Source organism: Vipera berus (assembly GCF_964194415.1).
Source record: "Vipera berus genome assembly, chromosome: 5".
In the NCBI taxonomy this organism is placed as follows: domain Eukaryota; kingdom Metazoa; phylum Chordata; class Lepidosauria; order Squamata; family Viperidae; genus Vipera; species Vipera berus.
In genome coordinates this window covers 29,766,916-29,787,178 of record NC_138207.1, presented here as the reverse complement: position 1 = coordinate 29,787,178, position 20,263 = coordinate 29,766,916, and the positions used below count along the sequence as shown (strand labels likewise).

The 20,263-nt window shown below is 38.1% G+C and overlaps 1 long non-coding RNA gene across 1 annotated transcript in view; it reads left to right on the top strand.

Annotated features, from left to right (window-relative positions):
- The window catches only part of LOC308668407, a 38,876-nt gene extending 18,897 nt beyond the window's left edge, over window positions 1-19,979 (top strand). Inside the window, exons 2-3 of the long non-coding RNA XR_014026508.1 lie at window positions 10,356-10,469; window positions 19,200-19,979. This is a non-coding gene — a long non-coding RNA (uncharacterized lncRNA). The remainder of the gene's footprint in view (window positions 1-10,355; window positions 10,470-19,199) is intronic.
- Window positions 19,980-20,263: the final 284 nt, after the last annotated feature.

Sequence of the window (20,263 nt, the reverse complement as noted above, 5' to 3'; positions counted from 1 at the left end):
GCCTAAAATTATGATACAGGTCCATCTGCAAGGAGTACCTTGCATGATGGAGCTTGACTCTGGTTCCGCAGTCTCAATAATTTCATATGAGACATTTAAAGGAATTTGCGACCGGAGCAAGCAGAGAATCCCTTTAAAACCCACCACATTGCTGCTGTCTGACTTTCAGCATTCCCCCATTAAAATCAGGGGAAAGGCCACCGTGACTGTGGGGTTCAAGGAATTCCAGGGTCCTTTGGACGTCCTGGTGACTGACGGGCAGAGGACCAGTCTAGTGGGGCTGGACTGGTTCGATGCCCTGGGCATTTGGTTGGGGGGAGTACATAACATCCAACCCAAAAGTCTTGAATTGGTCTGCAAAATGATTTCAGACGTATTCGATGACAAGATGGGTAAATACACGCCCCCCCATTAAATTTAAGCTAAACCCAGGGGTTTTACCTATTCGCATCAAGCCCAGGAGAGTCCCTTTCGCTCTTAAGCAAAAGATTGAGAGCGAATTGGATAAGTTGGTAGAACAAAGGGTGTTGGAGCCCGTGGAAGGGGGAGAATGGGAGACCACTATAGTGACCCCACTTAAGGCTAATGGGGAAGTAAGAATTTGTGCAGATTATAAGGACACGGCAAACCGGGCCTTGAATCCGCATGCTTACCCGGTCCCGACACTCCAGCATGTCCTCGCTGCAATACAGGGCGGCGCCATCTTTGCAAATCTCGATCATGTGCAGGTGTACCAGCAGCTCACAGTTTCCAAGGAAACAGCTGATGCTCAGACAATAGTGACACATAGGGGAGCTTTCAGAGTTAACCGTTTGCAGTTTGGCATCTCTGTAGCTCCAGGGATTTTTCAAGAAGTGATGGAGAGGACTCTGAAAGGCATACCTGGTGTATGTCCTTATTTTGATGATGTTCTTATTGCTGGAGAATCTGAAGAGATCTTGGCTGACAGGTTGCAGGCTGTTTTAAGCAGGTTTCGCTCTGCTGGGCTCAAACTTAAAAAAAGTAAGTGCAGTATTGGAGTGGCATCCACTGAATTCTTAGGGTTCAGGACTGATGCCAAAGGAATTCACCCTACTGATTCCAAGGTAAAAGCAATCAAATTGGCTTCAACCCCAAATAATAAGGCTGAATTGCAAGCTTTCCTGGGTTTACTTAATTTCTATCATGCATTTTTGCCCCACAAAGCAGCAATTGCAGAGCCTTTACACAGATTATTAGATAAGAAAACCCCATGGAATTGGACCACGGTTCATGAACAGAGTTTTAGAAACCTCAAACAACTATTGTCCAGTGACTCAACCATCACACATTTTATAGAAAACAAGCCCATCTGCATCGCATGTGATGCATCCCCTTATGGAGTGGGCGCTGTATTAAGTCACATAGAAGGAAACAGGGAGCAAAGGCCTATTGCATATTACTCCCGAACACTGTCAAAGGAAGGCAGAAAGGAATTATGCACAAATCGACAAGGAAGCCTTGGCAATTGTTTTTTTATTGAAAAGTTTTTCAATACATTTTATCTTTAACAAAACAACCCCTCCCCACCCCCACCCCCCCTTCCCAGCCCAACCCACCCCTCCCCCCCTCCCCCCTCCCCTTCCCCCCTCCCCGACTTCCCAGAGCTAAATACAAGGTATAGAAATAAAAAAAAACAATCATAAACTACCATAAACTCAGGCAGAGATAATGCAATTACCAGCACCTAGAAATAATCAACTTTCCAAAAAGTGGGGAAAAAGATCGCTTATACTCAGTTACAGTTCCTAGCAAAAGTATTGAAATACATAATCAAAGTCCTTCAGATTGGGTAAAATTTTCTTTACCCAAGCCTGAGGTTATAAGCTAGAATGTGGTTACCTAGCTTAAAACTGCAACTGAAACTATACCACACTGATACTGACACAAGAAACCAAGATCTTGTAGTAAACCTCAATGTCCCCACATATCTACTCTGGCAACAGTACTGCAGGACTCAATAACCTCCAGTAATATATATCTCCAATATGATGTATAAGCTGTCATCCATCAGCAATGCCCTGTTGCACATCACAGTGGAGACTCTGGGTAAAATTTATATCAAAATGGCAGCATGAATTTTAATTCTCTAGGATAAATGACACAATATTATGCGGAAAGGAATTATAGAAAAGGACGTCCTTCACAAAACAGCTGAGCTAGAATTTTAATATCAGAAGACAAGGGTGGTATGGCAATAGGTTAAATGGTGAGGGAAGTACAGGGGATAGAATACATGTGGAATCCCATCTTTTGGGGTACCAGAGGTAGTGGGAGGAAGTGATGGAGTTGAATATAGGATGGTGGAAAGGGAATCAAAGGGGAAGGAGAAGGACTGAATGGCAAAATCTTAAAGAACCACCCCCTCCCCTCACACATAAAAAAAGGCTGAATAGGTTGGTATACCTAGTGGAAAAGATATTTTGCTTGCTATCTGCCTCCAGATTGCAGCAGTGGTGCTTAGAAGAAAGTGACAGCAGAGACTGCCAGCTTTTCTTGAATTCCACGAGGAGCTAGGGAGAAAGTGGGATATTCACTATTTATGGAGAAATGAAGCTAAACTTGAAAGAAAGAGACAGCCAAAGGTGGAGGCTGAAAAGGCCTTAGTGCAGGCTGAAGCCTGGCAAGGAAGGACTTGTAGCCAGATATCAGAATAAAGTACCAGGAAGTAATGAAGTCTGGAACTGAAAGAAGACAGAAAGATGAACTCAGCAGGCAAACTACTGTGATAGTAATAAAATAGTAGAAGAGAGAATAAGGAGTGGCAGGTATGGTCTCTTGCTGAAAGTGAAAGGTGAGAGGGTTGATGGATGCTCTACTCAGAAACATAAATGGGACCACTTTGTTGGCTGGGGATGACTGACAATTAAGAGGGCTTAAATGGACAGCATTCCTCGGTTGCCATAGATCATGCATTGTATCATAACTGTGGTGTGTTTGTTAATGCTGTAGATTGAGGGCATAAAGGTAAAGGTAAAGGTAAAGGTTCCCCCGCACATGCGTGCTAGTCGTTTCCGACTCTAGGGGCCGGTGCTCATCTCCGTTTCAAAGCCGAAGAGCCAGCGCTTGTCCGAGGACATCTCCGTGGTCATGTGGCTGGCATGACTAGACGCCAAAGGCGCACGGAACGCTGTTACCTTCCCACCGTAGTGGTCCCTATTTTTCTACTTGCATTTTTACGTGCTTTCGAACTGCTAGGTTGGCAGAAGCTGGGACGAGTAACAGGCGCTCACTCTGTTACGCGGCACTCGGGATTTGATCCGCCAAACTGCCGACCTTCCGATCGACAAGCTCAGCGTCCTAACCCACTGAGCCACCGCGTCCCTATATTGAGGGCATACCCCGTGATATTGTTGCCCATTAATGGGTAAAGGCTGTTAACTATTTCTAAAGGTTAGAATTGTCCTCCATTTCCATACAGCCCATCATGAGTACAGTCTCTGCCCATGTGTTCCTGCTCTAAATTATAATTTAACTAGCATTTATCCCATCTTAACTATAAATGTAACAGAAATAAATGTACTCAGCCTATAAGAAAGACAGCATAATTATGTGGCAGTGACTAGATCATAAAGCAACCATGTCCAATAATTTTAAATTTTAAATTACTTGAGCTTTAAATATACATCAATAGGTTTTATCAATTTGAACCAGAAGATGTAAGGAAAAAGAAGAGAAGAAAATAATCAATTAAAGCAAATAATACTAGTATCCAGTTACTACACTACTCAGAAGTGATGCAATAAATTCAATATAATATGGTTGCCAACGAAGGCCAACAAATTATTAGGTCTTGAAAATCTCATTAGGAAGTTACAGGAGCTTCTAATAAACAAGGAAAGGGAAAGCAGGCACTCTAGGACAGCAAATTCTAAATTATCATTTGATAAGGAACTCATATAGGTGAGAATAAAACTTGTCTATGGCTACAGGAATAACTAGCTTTATAAATCCTCAAAGTTTAATAATAATAAAAGGTCACAAAAAACATCTGTAAAAAGAGATGCAATCATCTCCAAGTGATTAAGGTTGCAAAATAGAATGTTTCACACACATTTTGGAAATGTATCATAAAATCTAGTTGCAAAATTTGAATGCCATGTATATCATAGATGACCAGGGAAGCTTAGTTTCATTTGGTATATGACACACAAAACATCTAGCATTTTTGAGATTACAATAACTCCTAAAAACCTTCTGTGCTGCCATCCAAAAAAATGATATAACAATTTGAACAACTGAAGTACAGTCATCTAACTCCTATGCAGTCTTTAGAAATAATATTAATTGATGGGCCCCTATACTGGCATCACTTTTTAAACACAATGAAAACACCACTTATAGAAGAGCCCTGGTGGTGCAGTGGTTAGAATGCAGTACTGCAGGTTACTTCTGCTGACTTCCAGCTGCCAGCAGTCTGGCAGTTTGAGTCTTACCGGCTCAAGGTTGACTCAGCCTTCTATCCTTTTGGGTCGGTAAAATGAGGACCCAGATTGTTGGGGGCAATTACTGTAATGTATTGGCCCTTGTTTTACTGAGTGTACCACGTGGGTTTGAATGCTGGAAGGTTGTTTAAGCAGGGAGCTGGCTAACGGCTCTCAGCTCTTCAGAAAACCCATCTCCAGCACCGCCATTGACTGCCTCTAGGGTGGCAATAAGTTGCTTCAAACCTATTGGCTGTCACCTAGAGGCCAGGGTATAAATAGCTGCATTCGCAGCCCTGTTTCCCAGTTCGGTTCCTGAAAGCGAATAAAGAAGGTTCCTGACTGAACTCACTTGCCTTGTCTCTTCTCTCAAGCAACGAGCCCAGTACACAACAATTACTGATTTTGTAAACCAGTTAGAGAGAGCTGTAAAGCACTGTGAAGCAGTATATAAGTCTAAGTGCTATTGCTATTGCTATATCCCAGAAAACCAACTACAATTGCAATGTGTTAAAAGAAGGCAAAAGAAAAATCCTGCTAATGATTGCTAATCAGTCTCTAATAAAATCTACTTATTTGAGAAGCTTCATGATTTGATTGAGGACAGTGATATCCTTGTAGAAAAGCTAGTGGGATATGGGACAGAAAGATTTGCAGACTTCAAACATCTAGTTGGGAAAAATGTACTAACGGATCTAAACGTTCACTTTATTCAGCTTTTGTAGACATTAAATCTGCTTTCATTCTATATCTAGAAATAAGTTAGGAAGACATTACCATCTACTAATATGATAAGCAATGGCTACTATTGATGTATACATTTTGTAGCATCATCAGTGTAAAGGTCAGATATGGTCTCTAAGGGTGACTAAACATATGATCAATACAGTATGGGATGTAAAGCAAATGTGTATTCTTGCATCACTACATATTTACGTGAACTCAGTTCTATATCTTAACAACCATAATTTCCAGGCTTCAGAATCAGCTGATAGACATTTTTTCATTCCCCTGTCTGCTGATGACATGTTTATTGTCTCCCTTCCATAATAAGGATGCAAAGGACCTTAACATTCTTTGCTTAATACTGTGATAATTGATCAAAAACAGCAAATTATGGTCTTCCACAAGAGACCAAAAGTTAATAACTGGTATATTAATAGCAACTAAATGGAGCAAGATGAATGCTTTAATTACCTGGAAATTACCTTTTACTAATCAGGTTATTCAGACCCACACCTGGCCTATTTATCCCAGATGGCCAGAACAGTGCCATGGCCATACCAAGCTAACATAAGTCCTGGAGGCTTGCCTTCACTATTGCACCACCTGATTACTGCTAGTTCTTAACATCCCAGAGCATCTGTCATGATTCCTTTTCTTGAATATTTGCATGGTATGTGGGAATGACATTAGGAGACAGGGGAAAAGCCATAGCCAGGGCAATGGTTGGATAAGAGGCATCTTAGCCTGCAACAGGAAAGAGGGCAGGCATTTCAAACTGCCAGCCCATGGGCAGTTTGCATCATACTGAAACCGTGCCCACCCCCTTGCTGGCAATGGGGAAAAAGTTGTGATACATCGCCCAACATCATGTGATGTCGCGGGTTTGACATGCCTGTCTTAGAAAGAACCCTCCGAGTTCCTTGGTCTGCATAGGCAACAGGGGAAGAAATACACTTTCAGTCTTTCAGGATTCTGTTAATGTAACATTATAATAAAGTAGAATAAGTTCATTTGGGCAGGCTTCTTATCTGGACTAACTTGCAAGGCTGACATGAATCTTGCTTAAAAGTAGTTGAGTGACAGTGAGTCAGCCACTCTGTCTCAGCCCTAGGAAGGATGAAAGGGCAAAGCCTTGCCTGAAAACTGCAGATGTGTCCAGGCAGTCACAAGGGAAAAAAAAAACCTGACTCAAAGACGTATACACACATCCAAAATTATATTTTACAGGTTACCTATAATGCTCCCTGGCATAGTATATGGACATTTGTCCACTAAGCAAAACATTAGTGTTTATTTTTTACTGAAAATAAACACCTCAAAATAAATGTTGCACAAATTGACCTTGGCATCTTGCAAGAAAATGTCATACTATACTGGATTTTCTAGTTTTTTTTAAAAAAAAAAATAGCATGAAAGAAACATAGAAGAAAGAACTTCTAAAACAATTACTCAAGCTTTATATTAACTTCTTGTCCTTTCTTCAAATAGTAATTATGCTAATTAGGTCACAGTTATTTTTTATGATTACATTAGCATACGTCTAAAAAAACTCCTCTTTTCTTTAAAAAAACAACCAACTAAGGAGAATAAATAAGAAGAGTGAGAATAAGCACAGAAACAATTAATCTATTCATCCATTCTCTGGAAAACCCTTTTCTTCAAAAGGACTTCTATGCCAGCTTTCTCCATTTTAGGTGCAGAGATATTTTTTTTTATTAATGCTGGTATTTGAAGCAACATTTCAAGCCATCATGGTGCTTCCAGATGAACGATGGCCAATATATTTTCTGTAGTTTATTTATGCCTGTAAAATGTGTTTTTATTGTTTTTATTGTTGCATGTTATTTCTATATATCACTCCATTTTATTCTATTCAATTGTGTTTATAATTTTTACCCTGCACAGTGGTACCATGCATGAGATAGAAACATTTTCATTAAAAACTAAAATTCAATGATTCAGTAATTCTCATGCTGAAATTAACCATACACAGGTGTATCCAGAGAAAGGTATGTGTTTCTTATAGAAGGAGTGAAAAGTCAAGAGGGTGGCTATAACCACACGATCAAAGCCCCATCCTTTTCTGTACCTATATTGTGCCAGAATCTCTATGTAAAACTACATTGCATTTATGCTTTCAAAAATCTAACTGTATTCTTGAAAATTTCCATAATATTATAAAAACTATTTAATATGTTTTTAAAGAAGACTAATCCATGATCTTAAAATTACAAAATCTCCTCCCACAATACAGACAGGTTCAGTAAATTTATTAGAGCTGAATGATACATATATAGCCATTGGCACAGTTTTATGATGCTACTTCTTACTTGGCAAACCCAGTGGGCAAAATCATAAAAAAGCTACTGGCCTCTGTTGCATTTGCCCCTTTCCTCTATATCTTCACAGAATGCAAATTTACACCAGCAATATTAGGTCAAGATCATTCTCCTTAACATGCTAGTGGCTAAAGATTCTGGAAAAATATAGAAAAAAAATTATAGCACTGCACCCAGGTTTTTCATGTTGTATACATATTTGTTATTGAATAGCTAAGGTCATCATCCTGCTTCATTGAATACATTAAGTATTAGGCTTCATCTACATATTTTAATAAATCTAAACAAATATACACCTTATTTATAGAGAAGGGACTAACTGTGAAATGAGAAATCAGGAAGAGGTGACATGCATGCGTAAAGTAAATGGAAATATTCTAAAACTTGTAGCACTTTATTTATCATATGAAAAAAATACATAAAAACTTCATTTAACCATTACTGAATGATATTCTGTTTTACAATGAATTCTAACTTAACTATTACATTGTATAATTTTATTCTGTTTGATTCAGTTATGCCTATTTGGAATGACCTAGGGCAGACATGTCAAACTCGTGACATCACGTGACATCGCGCAATGTATCAGGACAGATTTGCCATTGCCAGCAATGGGGTGGGCATGTCTTCTGGATGACGCATCCAGCCCGTGGGCTGGCAGTTTGACACCCCTGACCTGGGGGGAGGAATATCCTGTACTGTAATTTAGATATGGTGTTTTGAAATTAGGCAGAAACATGTCCATTTGATGTCATTTCCCATCATTTGAGATATAGTTTGAATTCACCAGTTTTATACACATGGGATCCAAAAGCATAGACCACTAAGAGACCATTACTTTGTGTAAAATCCCTGGTCCAGAATTTCTCGAGCAAGCTATATCTTGTCTTAACTCCATAGGTTCTACTTTTTCTTTAATGGCATAGCTAAGTAATTTTCCTAATCTTCAATCATGGTTATTAATGCCATATAGAGTGTATGAGTGTGGTAATGTTTTGTTTCAGCTGAGAGGTTTGACATCTATTGCTTTTATAAGCAAGGAAGAATAAATCTAGCGTGTTTTCAAAGATATTGTGAAACTAATTCAAAAGATTAAGTTCAGGACTGATGATTCTCTGTGAAATTCAAAAGTCCCAATAAGATGGATTAAAAAAGAGTTTCTACAAAAGGGAAAATAGCCTGCTACCCAATCACTGTAGAGCTTCAGCACTGCAAATAATGAAATGGAAATTGTGCAATTTGAGCAGCACAGTCAGAAGAGATTTGATAGGGTGTTCAAGGAGGGTGACATCATAGAAACAGCTCTGGGGAAATGGGATAGGCACAAATGCTTTCTCTGAAAGAGCCCATATAATGTTCTACAATGAGAAATCAGGCTTTTTGCAGGAATGCTGTATATTTCAGAAAATAGGCTTTGTGTTCACCTATGATTTTTTTTTGCATATGCATTAACAATTTGAATTTCAATAGCTTTATTGTAGCTGATTGGGCATCTTTGTAAAACTCTCTGATGAGCTCCCAAGCAGGAGCCTTGAAATTTTACTTTAAGAAAAATTCAGTACAACTCTGATAGGTAGGAACTCAGCAGGAAACACAAATGAATGGTGCTTTGTACTAAAAGAAATCATCACTACAGGCATAAGCAGAGTTGAAATCTATTTTGATCTTATTATGGTTTGACAGGACTCTGTATCACTGCATTATAAAAAGACAGACTAATTATGTTAAAGCCATTACACTTTTTTCTCTGCTGTAAAACTAATTATCAAGCTGCCTTTAATGAAATATTCTGCAGCAAAGCCCATGTATTTCATATTGTTTAGATCTCAAGCCAAATAATCTTTTGTGCTGTTCTTTTTAATTCTTAATCACCCTATTTCTTTAAGATCCACATGGGAAGGAAAAGTGCTTATAAGCTTAATGCTTTATTAATTTTGTAGCATTTATGATGGGTTAAATCTTAGCTGAATTATAATTCTTAAGTAGCAAAATGGAATATCTCAGCTGCTTGCATATTTATCAGAAACCATAAGGTTCTATTCTGGTTCTAATAGTTTCATACGTTTAATGATATTTTGATTCTGGCTTAAATTTAATCAAATTTAATATAATCTTCTCTAGCATATCAGAGTGTCTGGCAGGTACAGGTTAGATTATGTGCCACTGTTATTTTCAAGTCCTAGCAACCACATAGTGACTGCTCTTTAGAAGGCCAGATCCTGAAGCTAAAACTCAAATACTTTGGCCACCTAATGAGAAGGAAGGACTCACTGGAGAAGAGCCTAATGCTGGGAAAGATTGAGGGCAATAGAAGAAGGGGACGACAAAGAATGAGGTGGCTGGATGGAGTCACTGAAGCAGTAGATGTGAGCCTAAATGGACTCCAGAAGATGGTAGAGGACAGGAAGGCCTGGAGGAACGTTGTCCATAGGGTCGCAATGAGTCGGACACGACTTCGCAGCTAACAACAACAAAGCAACCACATAGATAGATTTTCTCCATGATCATCTTTCCTTAATCTGGTCTTTCATGTCTCCCAACAGTGGATTTATTGTTCTTGTAACTGAGTCCATTCAACCTGCTTCTGGTTATCCTCTTCTCTTTCTTTCCACTTTTCTCAGCTTTAGAGCCTTTTTCAGAGAGGTGGGTCTTTGCAAAGTATGTTCTTTTTATAAGTGTTTTTTTTACTGTCACCTTTTGTAGTAGACTTTAGGTAGAAGAGCTTGCAGATCCTTTGCATTTGGGGTTATGAGAACAGCATTATCAGCATAGTGCAAGTTAGGAATGATACAAAATCCAACATAAAAAACAATTGTTATTAATTTGTACCTTTCTGATTTTTTTCCAGAATGGTTGTCCAATTAAATAAGCACATTAGGAAGAATTACAGTACTCAAAGAATGAATACAAAAATATGCATATTAGCAGAAATCATGTGGCAATGTGTCATATTAATTAGAGGGTAAGTATAGAAATAAGATAGAGAAACTTATTTCTTGGCAATGCAGGAAATGAGACAGAAAGATTTGTGTGTATTTACGATCAATTCTGGTACACTTCCACTTCATTTCAAACCTACATATTTGTTATAATAATACTATAAATATTATCTGTGGTCCAGTTCTGTGTATTCTAAGTAACATATAGAAATTTAGATTAACATCTAAATATTAATATCTAAACAGCCATGTTGAAGTACTGTGAATTGTGTTCCAATATATTTCGTGGAGTTCAGCTTGAGAAATGTTAATGTAAGAAATCTCAGACTAGGAACTAAAGTTTTAAGCACCAACACCTTCTTCTAAATGGTAGGCATAATTTCTGCAGCCCTACAGCACCACCATTGCAGAAGGCTATACTATAGCTAACAGCTCATTAGTAATCAAATGATACAAGGAACCAATAAAACCTAATAAAGCTTTTGATTCTGCCTCTAGCAAACTCTGAAGTAGAAACTCAGTTATAGGCAGCTATACATGTCTACACATATCTCAGATATTTAGTGATTGCTTTCATCCACCAGCTTTACTCCAGGAATGAAAGGCAGCAAACATTTTCTTACACCCACCAGTTTTATACTTGCAACACTGTGAGGAATATTAACTAGATAGATTACAGTGAAGCTATGCTATGTGGTCTATAAATCATCAGAGGGTTAGAGATTAGAGTTTTCTCTGACTCTTTGCTGATCCTAGTGCAGGGTTGTCAAACTCGCATTGTCACGTGACATGTCGTGACATATTGCAACTTTTTTTCCATTGCTGGTAATGGGGTGGGCACATGATGTATCTGGCCTGCAGGCCGGCAGTTTGACACACCTGTCCTAGTGTATCCATATTTTTACAATGCAGATCAATTATTTCTTTATTTAGACTTTATTGTTGTTGTTGTTAGCTGCGAAGTCGTGTCCGACTCATTGCGACCCTATGGACAACGTTCCTCCTGGCCTTCCTGTCCTCTACCATCTTCTGGAGTCCATTTAAGCTCACGCCTACTGCTTCAGTGACTCCATCCAGCCACCTCATTCTCTGTCGTCCCCTTCTTCTATTGCCCTCAATCTTTCCCAGCATTAGGCTCTTCTCCAGTGAGTCCTTCCTTCTCATTAGGTGGCCAAAGTATTTGAGTTTTAGCTTCAGGATCTGGCCTTCTAAAGAGCAGTCAGGGTTGATCTCCTCTAGGACTGACTGGTTTGATCGCCTTGCAGTCCAAGGGACTCGCAGGAGTCTTCTCCAGCACCATAGTTCAAAGGCCTCAATTCTTTGGCGCTCAGCCTTTTTTATGGTCCAGCTTTCACTGCCATACATTGCAACTGGGAAGACCATAGCCTTGACTATACGCACTTTTGTTGACAGGGTGATGTCTCTGCTTTTTAGTGTGCTGTCTAGATTTGTCATGGCTTTCCTCCCCAGGAGCAAGCGTCTTTTAATTTCTTGGCTGCAGTCCCCATCTGCAGTGATCTTGGAGCCCAGGAAAATAAAATCCCATCTATTTGCCAGGAATTGAGAGGACCGGATGCCATGATCTTGGTTTTCTTAATGTTAAGTTTCAACCCAGGTTTTGCACTCTCCTTCTTCACCTGCAACACAAGGCTCTTTAGTTCTTCTTCACTTTCTGCCATTAGAGTGGTATCATCTGCGTATCTTAGGTTGTTGATATTTCTTCCGGCAATCTTAATTCCAACTTTTGATTCATCTAGCCCTGCCTTTCTCATGATGTGCTCTGCATATAAGTTAAATAGGCAGGGCGACAGTATACAGCCTTGCCGGACTCCTTTCCCAATTTTGAACCAATCAGTGGTTCCGTGTCCAGTTCTCACTGTTGCTTCTTGGCCCGCATATAGGTTTCTCAAGAGACAAATAAGATGGTCTGGTACTCCCATCTCTTTAAGAAGTTGCCACAGTTTGTTATGATCCACACAATCAAAGGCTTTAGCATAGTCAATGAAGCAGAAGTAGATGTTTTTCTGGAACTCCCTAGCTTTCTCCATGATCCAGCGTATGTTGGCAATTTGATCTCTAGTTCCTCTGCCTCTTCGAAATCCTGCCTGTACTTCTGGTAGTTCTCGATCCACATACTGCTGAAGTCTAGCTTGTAGGATTTTAAGCATGACTTTACTAGCATGAGAAATGAGTGCAATGGTGCGATAGTTTGAACATTCTTTGGCACTGCCTTTCTTTGGAATTGGAATGTAAACTGATCTTTTCCAATCCTGTGGCCACTGTTGAGTTTTCCAAATTTGCTGGCAAATTGAGTGTAGCACTTTTACTGCACTGTCTTTTAAGATTTTGAATAGCTCAGCTGGAATACAGTCACCTCCACTAGCTCTGTTGTTGCTCAGCTTTTCTAAGGCCCACTTCACTTCACATTCTAGGATGTCTGGCTCGAGGTCAGTGACCACCTCATTGTGATTATCAGGGATGTTAAGCTCATTCTTGTATAGTTCTTCTGTGTAATTTTGCCACCTCTTCTTAATCTCTTCTGCCTCTGTTAGGTCCCTGCCATTTTGGTCCTTTTTCATGCCCATTTTTACATTAAACATTCCCTTCATCTCTCCAATTTTTTTGAAAAGATCTCTGGTCCTCCCTATTCTATTGTTTTCTTCTATTCCTTTGCACTGTTCATTTAAGAAGGTATTCTTATCTCTTCTAGCTATTCTCTGGAATTCTGCATTCAATTGGGCGTATCTTTCTTTTTCTCCCTTGCCTTTCGCTTCCCTCCTTTCCTCAGCTACAGTATTTGCAAAGCTTCCTCAGACAGACATTTTGCTTTCTTGCATTTCTTTTTCTTTGGGATGGTTTTGGTTGCTACCTGTTCTACAATGTTGCAAACCTCTGTCCATAGTTCTTCAGGCACCCTGTCTATCAGATCTAATTCCTTAAATCTATTTGTCACCTCTACTGTATATTCAACAGGGATATGATTTAATTCATACCTGAGTGGCCTAGCACTTTTCCCTACTTTCTTTGCAATGAGAAGCTCATGGTCTGAGCCACAGTCAGCTCCTGGTCTTGTTTTTACTGACTGTATAGAGCTTCTCCATCTTTGGCTGCAGAGCATATAATCAATCTGATTTCTGTGTTGACCGTCTGGTGATGTCCATGTGTAAAGCCGTCTCTTGGGTTGTTGGAAAAGAGTGTTTGCTATGACCATCGTATTCTCTTGACAAAATTCTATTAGCCTGTGCCCTGCATCATTTTGTACTCCAAGGCCAAACTTGCCTGTTATTCTGGTTATCTTTTGGCTTCCTACTTTAGCATTCCAATCCCCCATGATGATAAGAACATCATTTTTTGGTGTTAGTTCTATAAGGTGCTGTAGGGCTTCATAGAACCGGTCAATTTCATCCTCTTCAGCACTGGTGGTTGGGGCATAGACCTGGACTACTGTGATATTGCATGGTTTGCCTTGGATTTGAACTGAGATCATTCTGTCATTTTGAGGATTGTATCCCAGTATTGCTTTTCCTACTCTTTTATTGACTATGAAGGCTACTCCATTTCTTCTGAGGGATTCTTGCCTGCAGTAGTATACCTGATGGTCATCTGAATTAAATTCACCCATTCCTGTCCATTTTAGTTTGCTGATACCTAAGATGTCGATGTTTAGTCTTGTCATCTCTTGTTTGACCACGTCCAGCTTTCCTTGATTCATCGATCTTACATTACAGGTTCCTATGGAGAAAAAATCTTTACAGCATCGGGCTGATCTTCCAGCATCATATCATTTTTCCTTTTGGTACTGTCCATAGGGTTTTCATGGCAAAGATACTGGAGTGGGTTGCCATTTCCTTCTCCAGTGGATCACATTTTGTCAGAACTCTCTGCTATGACCTTTCCATCTTGGGTGGCCCTGCACGGCATAGCTCATAGCTTCATTGAATTATGCAAGCCCCTTCGCCCCGACAAGGCAGTAATCCATGAAGAGGACTTTATTATAGACACCTAATACTGAGGGCCCTGGATAGCAAATATGTTAGTCCTATGCATCCAATAACTTCATATGTTAATTGATATTATGAAACTAGGTATCTCCTGTCATAGTTCAGCATTTTAATAACTACATCAGTTCAATAAGTCTTACTCCCACGTAATTGGAAATAAGATGGAAGCCTCATGTCTGCTTTAATCTCTAGCAAATTTTCCAAGCCATTTGCTAAATTTTCCTCACTGAGATCACTTTGCTTTTGCTTCTCTTCATTCTATAATTCCATTTTGGGGTGGTTTTGTTTGATAGGTTCTTAAAATCATTCACTGATTTTTTATCGTATGATTAAGGAACGTCTGCATGGAAAATGCCTTCTAAAAAAATAGAAGTATATTTATATAAGATATGAAACTAATTTTAAAGCATTCCCGGGTAGGGCAATACTGATTTGGCACTGGTGACAATAGTGGCGTGATTATGGTTACAATTTGTCATGGAGGAAAACTTAGAGTTATCTATAATGTCTTAATCCTAAAAGAAAATACTATTTAAAATATTTTCTCCAACACAAATGGTATAATTATCTTATACCCCTTTTCTTATCAGTTAGCTGTCATATTTTAGCTTCATGTTTTCAATGAAAGGGGATTTAGGGACAGAAAAGGAATTATATGGAATTTTGTGATCTTGGAGGGATAATTGACCATTCTTTTTTAAAGCACAAATATGTTTCTATCATTAAATAACTGTTTTTCAAAGGTTTTTGATCATTATTTTAAGGGGGAAAATAATAAATTCCAACATTTCAAGAATTCTTTTTATCACTTTTAATCTTTACTAGTAATATTGCACTTTTGAAATATTAAGAGATAAGCAGGTGAAATGAAAGCCAAAGTGAAAAAATATTGTAATTCCTTACAGACTGAAAAAGACTAAGGCGATTCTGAGATGGCAAATAAATCTGCTAATTACTTTTCTTATTTTCTGTGGTCTCACTTGCAGTGAATGCAAGGCAATTAGATTGCTTTGACCCTCACAATTTAGCTGAATTGTTGATTATCACTGGCCGTGATGGGTACAGATTAATTCAGAACAATGAAAAAAGAGAAAGAAAGATCAAATGAGAGAAATGCAAGTCGAGCAAATATCTTAGGTAATATAATATTAATATTAATAATAAAGATTTATAAGGTGATAGAGATCTTTGTGGAAATCCTGGTCAATGGAGAGACATGGCAAAGGAAGACACGAACAATGGTAAAGGAGGACAAATGGAGGGAAAAATAAAACATGGTAATTGTTTAACTTTCTTGGTATTCACAACAAAAATTATAGCAAAAAATTGCAAAAACTACTACTACTACTACTAATAATAATAACAATAACAATAATAATAATTGGAAGGGACCTTGGAGGTCATCTAGTTTAATCCCCTACACAGGCAGGAAATCTTATACCATTTCAGTCAAATGGCTGACCAGTCTCTTCTTTAAAAACTTCCAGTATTGGAGCATTCACAGTTTCTGGAGGCAGGTTGTTCCATTGATTAATTGTTCTAACTGTCAGGAAATTTCTCCTTAGTTCTAGGTTGCTTCTCTCTTTGGTTAGTTTCCATCTGTTTCTTCTTGTCCTGCCTTCAGGTGTTTTGGAGAATAGCTTGACTCCCTCTTCTATATGGCAGCCCCTGAGATATTGGAACCCTGCTATCATGTCACCCCTTGTCCTTCTCTTCATTAAACTAGACATACCCAATTCCAGCAACCGTTCCTTATATGTTTTAGCCTCCAGTCCCCTGATCATCTTTGTTGCTCTTCTCTGTACTCTTTCTAGAGTCTCAACAGTTTGTGGTGACCAAAACTGGATGCAGTATTCCAAGTGTGGCCTTACCAAGGCATTGTAAAGTGGTATTAACACTTCACATGATCTTGATTCTACCCCTCTGTTAATGAAGCCTAGCACTGTGTTGGCTTTTTTAGCAACTGCAGCACACTGCTGGCTCATATTTAAGTGATTGTCCACTAGGACTTCGAGATCCCTCTCACAGTTGAGCTAGGTATTTGGTTTTTCTTGCCTAAATGTAGAACCTTACTTTTTTCACCATTGAATTTCATTTTGTTAGACAGCACCCAATGTTCAGTGTTCAAGTCTGTCAAGATTCTTCTGTAATGTACTTAGGCCTACATGCATATAAAATAGCTTTTTACCACATCATAAATACCAGTATTCAATCCTTGCAATTTCAATAAAATGATTTTTCAACAATCTGGAAATTTTCAAGAAGATATTCTAGCAATAATATACTGTAGAATCAACAACGTTGTACTTTTAAAATTTTATCATAGAAATGTATGACAAGTCATGTGATCGCCAGACTACAGAGAAATTTAAAGAGGATAGATTGACGCTAATAGTTGGAATCAAGAAATGAATTAGATAATGTAAATGTAGGCTGCTGATTCTGTTGGCAGATAAGGTAAAGACAGATGTAGTCATTACACAAGGTTAAAATATGTGAAAGACTACTGTTGTAAAATAGTACATTGTTTTTTAAAAAACAAGATGTCTCCCAAATGAGACAATATTTGATTTAAAAGGTATGTATAGGGGATGAAGGACATGAGGACAACGAGGAGGAAATATTCCCCTTTTTGGGATATCAAATAACCCTAGCTACATGCATTCAGTGAATTACAGAGTGGACTCCTCAATGGTATGCATGCAGAAAGTGTATGTACCTGATAGAAAATGAGACCATGGCCATAACTCCACCCTTTAGTTTGTCTGATTTCTGTTGGTCCAGCCAGAAGATCTGGAGGAAGCTATACTTCAAGAAGTATAAATAAAAGTTCAACTCCCCACACACTGTAGGCCCTGAATAAAGCAGGAACACCTCTTCTTCCAACATTCCAATTGAGCAAATGAGGATAAGATAGAACAGGCAGGTAGGACAAACAAGTGGCTGAGATGTAGCACATACCATTCCTAATTAGAAGACTTTTGTAGTTTAGCTTAGTGATCAAACATAGGTAGAAAAATAGAATATATAGCCTCAGCCATAGAAACCATAAATTTTCTGCTTTCATGTAGCACTGTTTTTTTGTCTATCTATAATCTCAATGTTAAATATGCTAGTAAAAAGTGTGTAAAAAGTCTGATAAATCTAAGACTTCAATACAGAAGTTGTATATATGATTGAGTCTTTTGTTTGTTCAATTGAATTCCCGTATGATGAAGAAGTCTCTTCTTGGCAAAACTTATTATTTGTTCTGTTAAACCTCAGTTACCGGTATGTCTTCTACCTTTGCCCATTTGCCTCTCAATAGTCATAATGAGAAAGATAATTTAGGAACATGTGGTAAGAGCATACACATCAACAGTTTTGTCAGCAATCTCCATGAATCCCCTTCCCTTCAACTGACACATAGTAGTGGATTACCAAAGATGAAACTGTCTTTGATACGATTAAAAATAAGACATGTCAAGATGTGAAACTGAACACATGTAACCATCTGCACATTTATTTATGGTTAAGCAAATCATACAGTGAGAATCTTCAGTAAAAACACCTTTGATGGTGTTTGTAGGTAATTGCTTTTTTAAAGAAAACCTAGATAAAATACATTGGCTTGATTATGATGGAATGTATTTGCTTATTTTTAATACTGTCATATTTTAAACCTTAGCACATAAACATCCCCTGTGATATTTTTTTTTCTCCCAACAATCTTTTAAAATGTAATCTATGGCTGAATTTTTTTCAATCTGCAATCTGCTAGCAGTTTGTCAAGTGAGAATGACACATAATATTTTTTAAAAAAACATCCACATTGCCAGTTCTTGTTCTATAACACACTTTCCCCCACAAATTTATGCACAAACACTGCAAAATAATTCAATGATACAATTACAATAATACAATAATTGTAATTTATAGTTGTAATATTTACATGGCCATAAACTTAACAGGTGTTCTGAATAGACCCCCTAAAACAACCTGGTGCTCTCCAGAAATTTTAGACCAAAATTTCAAGCATTACTTAACATAATTCATACCTGTAATATTGCTAGCAGGTCTGGTCTAAAAACATATGGGTAGCACTAGGTTGGAAAAGGTTGTTTTACGGTAAAAAGCCCTTTGATGCTGGGATTATTAGTAATACTAGTGATTTTCCTTCTTGATTTTTATGTGTGGGGGTTTCTTTGAATAATATTTTAAAAAGGTTTATTGAGCATTTGTGATTGAATGTTGTCTAATTCTTACATTACCATGCAACATAAAGGATTATGAATAAATTCAGAGAAGCTTTGCACTCTATGAGATTTTATAGCTGATGAACAATGCTTTCTATTCCCTGAAAGATGCACTGTTTGCACTCCACATTCAAAGCAAGGCAATAAATGTTGAGTCAATCCCATTCATTCATATGATTATGATTATCTGCATTAAGTTGGTGTTTATTCTTAGCATTCATAGGTAAAGGTAAAGGTTCCTCTGCACATGCGTGCTAGTCATTTCTGACTCTAGGGGCCAGTGCTCATCTCCGTTTCAAAGCCAGAGAGCCAGCGCTTGTCCGAGGACGTCTCCGTGGTCCTGTGGCCAGCATGATTAGACGCCAAAGGCGCACGGAATAGCATTCATATATACACATATATGTACAGCTACACAATGCAAGGGCACAGATGCAAATATACACATGAATCATTCAACATAATGAAGAAGTAATTTTCCAGATTACCTATCCACTAACCCTTCCATTATCCTTGAAAGAAAAGAAAAGAGAAGAGAAGAGAAGAGAAGAGAAGAGAAGAGAAGAAAAGAAAAGAAAAGAAAAGAAAAGAAAAGAAAAGAAAAGAAAAGTCCTGTATCCTACTAACAAAATTTCACACCATTGCAACAGATATATGGTATGAATCACAACTATATATTTGGGTTGCAAAAATCTGAATAACCATTAGATAATAGCAAAAGATATAGAAAATGAATGCTTTGTTGCATCTAGTGCTCAGATGGATTTTTGAAGCCCATAGCTAATGTCTAATCATCATTAGTTTACCTTTCCATTAAATTTATTTGCAAAATATGAATTTGTCCCAGTTCAAAGAATGTTCTAAACTGTAAGGGATAAAAGTGACCAAAGCTTTGTTTACATTTTGATCAAATCATTTTATTATTCTTTTGATTTATATAAACAGAGAAAAAACTCCAAACCACTGAGTCAGTCAAGAAACAAGTGCTAGATTCTATATCTAGACTACTTTGCTTCAATCATCTTAAAGTATATTAAAGGCCAAAGTGGATAGGGCTGTAACCCAAGGCAGGGTGGGGAGGAATTAAAAAGAATACTTCCAGTCTTGGTAAGTAGCTGATATTACCTTTTAGCATCCCCAACATCATTTAAAAAATTGTGCTAGCATTCTCTGAAGAGTTGTGAGGAGTATCAAAAGGGGTACTGGTGTAATCCAAGTGACCTTGAGCTTTCTGAGCTATACTTTTTCCTCTCCTGAGACTATTTTCCTAGTATACATTATTTTGCCTTCTTTAAAATTATATGTCACAGCACAAATATATGGGTTTTAAGTCAATGTAATGTGTCATTGAAATTTAATAAGACGTTTTTCTCCCATTGACTTTATTGATGGTAAAGAGATTGGTATAGTTACTCTCTAACAGGAAACATGGGGAAAGTGGCCTGTGTTAATCATGTTTTTTAAAAAACTTTCTTGTGGGAAAAGAAAATTTGTGCTTCTGGGAAAAGAGGTACTAAGAAATCACTGTTGTTGTTGTTTTCTAAATGAGCATGATGTGGGAATTCTAGACTCTTACAGAATTAT